The sequence below is a fragment of the Mytilus edulis genome, chromosome 3, assembly GCF_963676685.1.
Source record: "Mytilus edulis chromosome 3, xbMytEdul2.2, whole genome shotgun sequence".
In the NCBI taxonomy this organism is placed as follows: Eukaryota; Metazoa; Mollusca; class Bivalvia; order Mytilida; family Mytilidae; genus Mytilus; species Mytilus edulis.
In genome coordinates, this window is record NC_092346.1 from 82,485,081 (window position 1) to 82,493,603 (window position 8,523).

Sequence of the window (8,523 nt, forward strand, 5' to 3'; positions counted from 1 at the left end):
TATCTTAGAATGAGTCCGTTACCTGTTTGATACTGGATCCAAAATGTTCTATTTACAAAATATATAACAAATAATCTTGTTCATCGATATATTAACGTCAATGAACCAACATATGTACAACTGCTCTTTGCGTTCACATAAACTATCTACAACTATTCTACTTTAAATATATACAATTGGTACAAATTTGTACTATTACAAATGTGTCCTGGGTCAGGAACAAACTTGTCCTCCTGGCACAATTATGTACCTTACAAGTTGGTCACACAGACTTACATTTGTCCTTGTTCTCTTGGAACTATTTTGCACCTTACAAGTTGGTCACACAGATCCATACTTGTCCTATAATACATGTTGGTACTCTTCAAGCTACGACTTGTCTTAATTGTACATTGTGGACCTTGTGGTACCCTACAAGTTGGTCACACAGATCCATACTTGTCCTGTACGGTTAACTTCATACTTGACAAACTACAGTTGAACAGGTCTAAAGAACAGGCACCAACCTTGTTCTTTGTTACATTACATCATGAATGCAATTCTATATATTAGAGAATATTAACAGGCACCAACCTGTACTTTATAACACTTAGTAGTAGATTTATGTTAGAGACAACGATCTCAAATATCCTTTCTCTAATCATCGCGTACAGTACATATCATGGCCATCGTCTTCGTAGCATCAGCCGAATGACAAAGAGCTAGGATTCGATCCTGCTTATATACCCCAATGATAGCCGTACTATTCTAGAATGAGGGGTGTTCTACCAAAGTGTCTCGTTACTCATTTGGACAGTTTCCATGGAACACCCCTTCACATTTGACCTGACCCAAAGTTTACCCGCGAAACATCTAATTCTTTTATACGTTTATTAAAGTATTATACAAATATATAACATAAGGCTTCTGCAGAACAGTAACTAATATAAACACTATAGCCTTGGATACAAAATCATCACATAACCCACGCCTCAAAATCACATGCGTCCCGCATGAACACCGAATTTGAAAATGGGACAAAATACTCCGTCCATGATGTTATACCATCATATTGACATGGTTTGATTTTTACACCAGAATTATCTGTGTTACCAGTATGTTGGTACTTTGATTTGTCAGTTTTGTCTTTTTCCTCAATGTCACTTTTATCTATGGGTAAAGGCAAAGTATCTCCTTTCTCTAAATCAATGTGGGGAAATTTATCATTCCAATATGGGTTCCGCAAGATAACTTGTTTAAACTATTAGAAAACTATTGTTGTAATAGTCTTAATGAAGTCTCCGATTCAAGGGAGCTATGGGAATACAATGGGAATAAAGAGGATTTAATTACTTTCGTTGAACTTCCCACCGATTAAAACAATATGAAGTCGTCGTTGAGAACAAATGTTAAGCATTGCAGGGTAAACATTTTGGATCTTTTTATTTCATTTCATTTGGAAAAAAAATAAAACAGTTTAGAATTAAATTTCAAGTTGAGATCGCTCTCAGACGAAACAAGCGTCTGGCGTACAAATTGTAAACCTGGTATCTATGATAAGTTTATGTCAAATAAATTAAACTGCATGTTAAATGTCTAGATAAACTTGATATGATACAATCTATGTGCATATCCTATTTTTCTGTTGTTACTAAATTCTATGTCAAGGACGTACACTTTTCAAATATATCATCTATCATAAAATCACTAACAGATACATATCGTTCCAAAAGTTTTAAAGAAAGACAAATTAAAGACTACTAAAACGTCTACCATCCAAACCAAACTCTGTGAAAGGACATCATGCTACCAACAGACGTACTGAGATAGCTAGGATGACTTTTTTTTTAAAAGCAGATCTAGAATTGTCAGAAAAATAATGGAAACACAAGACACAAGTATTTAGTTCTGAAATGTGACTAGTATTTTACATTTTTATAAAAGGAAACGGTGTGGACATACAGCAATAATTGCGCTGACAGAATTCGTTCAACGTAGAAATCTTGTACTATAGCTACATATGGATCTTAAATACATGGATACCTATATGTTTATCCAAATTGAAAAAAATCATATGTATCACATCCCCCCCCCCCCCATTTTTTTTACCTTGAATAGCTGTCAATGTGGTATTCATTTTACTTATTGTTGAGAGCCGTACAGTGATCTTTGAATGCTTTAAAAATCCAATTCATTTATTCTTCATTGGCAGTCATTGGATATATAAGGTTGATGATTCTTATTGGTGAATTTTTATAATTAGGTGAACAAAGATCGATTTTGAAGAGTTATTTCAGGAATTCACAAAATACCATATCCGCTAGACAAAGGTCTCCTCAACTGGATCGTAACTTGGCTTGCGAAAATGAAAAAAAACACATTAACAATGTCGGTCAATTGAATTAGAATTACTGGACATTTACCATGACTGATGTGGTTCTGTAAATATTGTGCATATTGCAATATTGAACAATGAAATATGAATTAAAGGCAAGAAAAATGTGTTTTAATTGAAGAACATCAAAGAGCATTTTTGACAATGTTACTGAATTTGCAATGTATTATAATAAATCAAAAGTATGTGTTTGGCCTTTTGAAATTCGTCCAATTTACACTGTTTAAAATTTATTTCTTTGGACTGGTTTTATTACACTGTCAATTATGTTTTTGAAAGAAAAAATCACATAGCCTATATATATAAAAAGAAAATCAATTTATAAATGTAGAAGGTTTTATGGAAATATTGAATTACTCAACCGATAGGTTTGTATGCAAAATAGGATACTCCAATGAGTGCAATTGATTGTACATGAATATTTTTGTAAGATATTCTTCATTCTCATTGCTTGTTTTCCTAATGATTAAATTTGCCTCAGTCCGTATTAAAATGTATTCAACATGTTTGAACCAGGAGAATTTCCACGGAAGACAAATATATTTAGTTACCATAATAAGACATGTTTAACCCCGCCACAAGTAATGCGTGTGCAAGTCCAAAGCTAGGAGTAAGAAATTCAGTGGTTGTCATGGGTTTCTGTCTGTGATATTTGTTTTTAATCAGATAATGTATTTGTCATAATGTCAGGCTGTTTATTTTTCTGGTTTTGATTTTTTTACATTTTGTGTTGTAAAGTTATTTATATAAATATAGAAATATATGGTATGAGTGCCAATGAGACATCTCTTCACCTAAATAACAATTTATAAAAGTAAACCATTATAAGTCAAGGTACGGCCTTCAACACGGAGCCTTGGCTCACACCGAACAACAAGCTATAAAGGGCCACAAAAATGCTTGAATGAAAAAGCAAAAGATGGCATATAAAATATGAAATTGAAAAGCATTGACGATACAAAATCTAAGAAAGGTTTTGCAAAATATATAGTAGGTTAGGGCGCCTACTCTTTGCAGCAATGGATTTAGTATATCAAACGAAGATATCAAGATATTCACACAAGATACATGAGTCGGCAGGCAACTGGATGCCTATTCCGTGGCAACAACACTACTAGGAAATTCACAAACCTTCGGAATACAGTGTAAATTATATCAATCAAGTTACATTGAATCGTTCAGCTAGAGTAAGGAGACACAATCTCAAAAACGATTACACTCCAGAAATAGAAATATTATCTATACGCAAACGACGAAAACGAGAACTTAAATCGAGTTCTACAAAACGGAGAGACATGCAGGTGGCACGGTAGTATTTCCTGGCCCATAAGGGATAGTGATAGCCTTTTAAAAAATTTCACCACTTTCTAACAATGCTAAAAAATCTACATTCACAGTTAACTGAAGTACTTTCATTTTACTATTCAGAAATGAATTTGAATATGTATCATGACCGTTTACTTTTTTTGCTATTTTTAAAAGCCTAAGGCCACTAGTACTTTTAGGTCTTTTACGGTGCAGTGAATACAAAATTTAAAAAAAATTCTCAAAAATTCATTTTCATCTGTATGTAAAATTATTTCATATTTTTCTACACCTGATTCATCCCTCAGTTTGGGAAAGTATGTTCAGTTGATACTGTATTTTTTTGTCCAATCACACTGTTTAGATACATTTACCTAAGTAGGGTACACAAAAGAGCAACCTTAATTCTGGAATGCAAATACTACCGTGCCACCTGCAACGACTGCATTGCTTTAAAGGGAGAAAACATTTCGTGTCAGTTTTACCTTTCAACGAAATTAGTAACAATGAGCTTAGAAACATTTATCCCTCAAAATTTTACCAGACCTTGGAAATTCAAAGGAACAAACAAGAAAATATTAACATAAAACAACTAATTAAAGACAAGAAAAAGGATACAGACATGAAAGACTTGCAAGTCAAACGAATCACGAATGAGCTGCTGCCGCATAAAGAAATCGTGAATCAATATAAAGTTTATGCTTCGGACATGGACAAATTTACTTCCAGCTTAATACAGGAACAAAATCAAGAACCATTTTTTCCTTCGGAACATTCTCCATACCAAAATCAGCAGATTCAAAATGAACTAAAGACTTTAAAAATTGAACTTAATGATTCTAATCGTATGAAAAACTATAGGGAAGATCAAACACACATAAATTTTAGGGAATGCAATGAAAAGTATGCTGAAATAGATGGATTAGAACAACAAATAAAACAATTACAGAGTGATAATTTTGGTTTGATCAATACTATAAGAGAAATTGAAAACAACCAAAATCAGATGGCATTACAACAGCAAAGACATACCAATCACAGAACTTTTTACACTAGAAACAGACAATCTCGGCGATATTGAACATTTATTAGTAATTTTTGTTTCAGTGACCTTCTCAATTCAATGCTGTTGTGTTTTTTTAAATTCTGGACGAATTTTCTTAAAAAAGGGAATAGTTGTCACACATAACTTTGGTACTAAATTTTATATTTCAAACTGTCTAATTATATTGACTTCTTTTGTGTACATTTCGTATGCAGCAGGCATATTTAATTTATTCAATACTAATAATGATCTCAAAATTCGCTATGAATTCACATGTCCGAAATATTTGTTTACATCTGAAACATGTAAGATTATAAATTTCTATTTGTCAATAACCTTTTAAACTCTAAGCTAATGTAAATATTTTCGTTATGCAACTTTTTATTCGGTCATATCAAATACACACATAATTCAATTGATTGATGGATTTATTACCTATCGTAATTCTCTTTGATAAATTAAATCAAATTATTATATAATTTCTGTTTACAACATGACCCCAACAAACTGTGTTGTTATAGCAACTTTATTTGGTATTTAAAGAAAGATAAATTTATATTTAGGGACTCAAGCGAGAGCACATGAACTGCGTTCTGATTTTCCATCGCAATCATATATATTGCTTTTGGTTGAAAATAACTAATTTGTAACACTGATATTTTATATTTGGACTTTATTAAATGATTTGGACTTTACCAATTTGTTTATGTTTACTGCATATTGAACTGCCGACTTGTGTGTGAATAAAGAGCTAGTACCCCGCATTGTGAATCGTTCCCAAAGACGGAATCCCACTCAAAGCCATTTGGCAAATGAATATTTATACGGAAAGTACAAAATCTTTCTTCATAGTGAACTAAATCTTCATATTTGGTCTTTATATGTGCATAAATGTAACATTTAAATTGACCACAAATTTCTTGATCAACGTTCACAAACTTTCGCGACGTCGCAAAGGGGTCATATGCACTTTAAGCGAGTCCCACATTTCATGTGGCAGGATAACAAATCAAAAGATCGGGCATTTAGAATTTAAAATTATGAAGATGCAATTAACCGTTTCATTTTAACTTTTAATATATATATATTTGCCGCGATTTTGCAAGTTGTATTTATGCACTTTGCAATTTGAAAAAAATCAGAGCTGTGCTTTTCTTTTTTTTAACAGTATAGTTGTAAATTTGTTGGTCTTTATTACCATCCAGTGTAAGCCCCTGCCTTCACTGGAAGGGGCATTAAGTGTTACCTTTGCCCGTCCGTACGTCCCACAATTTGTAAATCCATTCTGTAACTTTATGTTGCTTCAACCAAATGTTATGACATTAATACACATGCAATGTTTTTTTTAACATAACACAATGAGCAAATTAGAATTCGGGTGGCGTTACTTTTATCGTTCTCGAGTTATGCCCTTTGTAATATTAAATGCTAGCGGAGGCATCATCTGTGTCCCATTGACACATTCTCCATTTATTTACGATTAAACTCATATATTTTAATACGCATTAAGATAAGTTATTAACTTAATTAAAATTCAATTATAATAATACATTTATGATGACCTTTGTATTTCTTCCCTTGCAGCACATAATTGATTTAATAAAAACTGCTATGTAATATTGTCCTATTGAATGACACTGTAAAATTATATTCACTTATATAAGGCAAAATTTCATGGCAATGGATTCTACTTCGTCAAAATTATCTCCCCATTACACCAGTTCATTTTTACAGTCATAGAAATGGAAGGCATTGTAGGGATGACGAGCGGCCAATTTAGCTCTTGAAAACCGATAAATTTATCCACATAGCACCATTACGATCCTTATATGTCAGTTGTATTTTAAAAGACAAATGTATCTACTAGCTAATTAGCATCAGTTAATGTTCTTGTCTGCATTTGGTCAACTTAAAATTATTGTCTGATCGGTTGCCAGCTGGAATTTTCAAAAATTCATAAACATTTGAAAAAAAAAATCTAATTAAATATTTCGTGGAAGGGCAGACTAAATATTTTCCATGGAAGAAGACTATAAACCATAATCATCACACAAAAAAAAAAAAAAAAATTCTCGCAAAATATGTATTTTTAAGATCCAACTTAAAGACTGTCGTCCAGTACTTTTAGTAAAAACTTGATATTCGAACACACTTACTCTATTTTTGTGATTCATTAGAAAGGGATCCATCTTTTAGTACTGTGAATTTCTTATGTTATAAAGTGAACCTGTAGCCTTGATATATAAAAATGCAGGGCCGTAAATTGCCTGCCCTGTAAGGGGAGGCAGTTTATTATCGCCAAGCGGAGAGAGGCAAAAAAAAAAAATTTGGACCCATTCCATGCAGAAAAGGATATTTTTTCAGGCCTTTTCCTTGTATGCAATGTACCTCCCAAGAATACACGACTTGTCAATTTTTTGTTACATTTCAATAAATATGCGCCTGGAATATATTAAAAATAGTTATAAACCAGAGTTAGATTACGTGTCCCGGTAGAGTAAGATTTGTTTTCGCTTTATCCTGCTTTATGACTCTTTACAAGCTATTTTTACTTAAGTTTAGGGGAAATTTTGCAAAGACTTTAAATGAAAGCCCCCTGAAGTTGGTCATTTTTTGTAGTTTATCCGGCTTATTTGGCTGTCCAAATTGAACTAATTTTGACTTCGTTTCATAGACACAATTTTCAAAACTTAAAATGAAAATGTATACTCAATAACTCATAATTTTATCTATCAAGTTCAAATTATTAAAACGTAACAATGTTTGTATACACCAAAAAATTTTATTCTGGCTTTTTCAAATGCTAAGGTGATTTTTTTCTGACTGGACGAATCCCATCTTTTTAGCACTTCTATGCATTCAATATTACCAACATTGTCACTTCTATGTATGCAGATGCAATAGTATTTGGTGGGAAAATTGTATGTGTGCAAAGGAGTTGAGTTAGGTACCCACCGTTCAGATCCAAATATTGAATACACCTGCATGCCATTATGATTAACCACCTTGTTGTTTTAACTTACAACCAGTGCTATAAAAATAATGCATGATTTTAACTAATTTTTTCTGTTCAGTGTTTTTTTTTCTCCATTTTTTTTTGTCAGCCCGCAATAGGAGGCAACTGCCTACATGCCTCTATGTAATTTACGGCCCTGATTAATGATCGAATCTGAAGCGAGACGCGAAGCTCTTGCTTTAGACGTTTTCAAGACAATTTCAAAATATCTAACCCAAACACGTCCTAACATAAAGAGGTACACTCGATTTTCTCTTTTTGATGCAACTGTTACCCTTATTTTTTGAATTTTTTCTTGAGTCACATAATATAAGGGCAGGCACAAAAAATACTGAACTAATAGATTGATATGTTCTCCGTCCGTGTTATTTTTTTTTTTTTTTTTCAAATCGGAGGTTATGCATTTTCTACATCCAACTTGATAGATAGTACCCATGTTGTCGACTTGATATCTAATTGTTCTACTTAACTTTGTAATAGATAAATTAAAAACTTATGCAAAATATTGTTGTTAAAATAAAATACTTCGTAATTGAGCAGAAAATTGCCATTTTTAAAATTATTTAATTGTTCAGTTCTGTGAAATAATGTCAAGGACACTTTAACAATAATAAACATGTTATGCAAAAATATGAAAAACAAACAAACAAACAAAGATTAATAAAGAAAGTAAAACAACTGATAAATAGTAAAGAGTTTTGTACATGTATATAATGTCACCAAGTTGTACAGTATGATGTTATCGCAGGTCAACATTACTGACAGTGATGAAGGTCAAATATA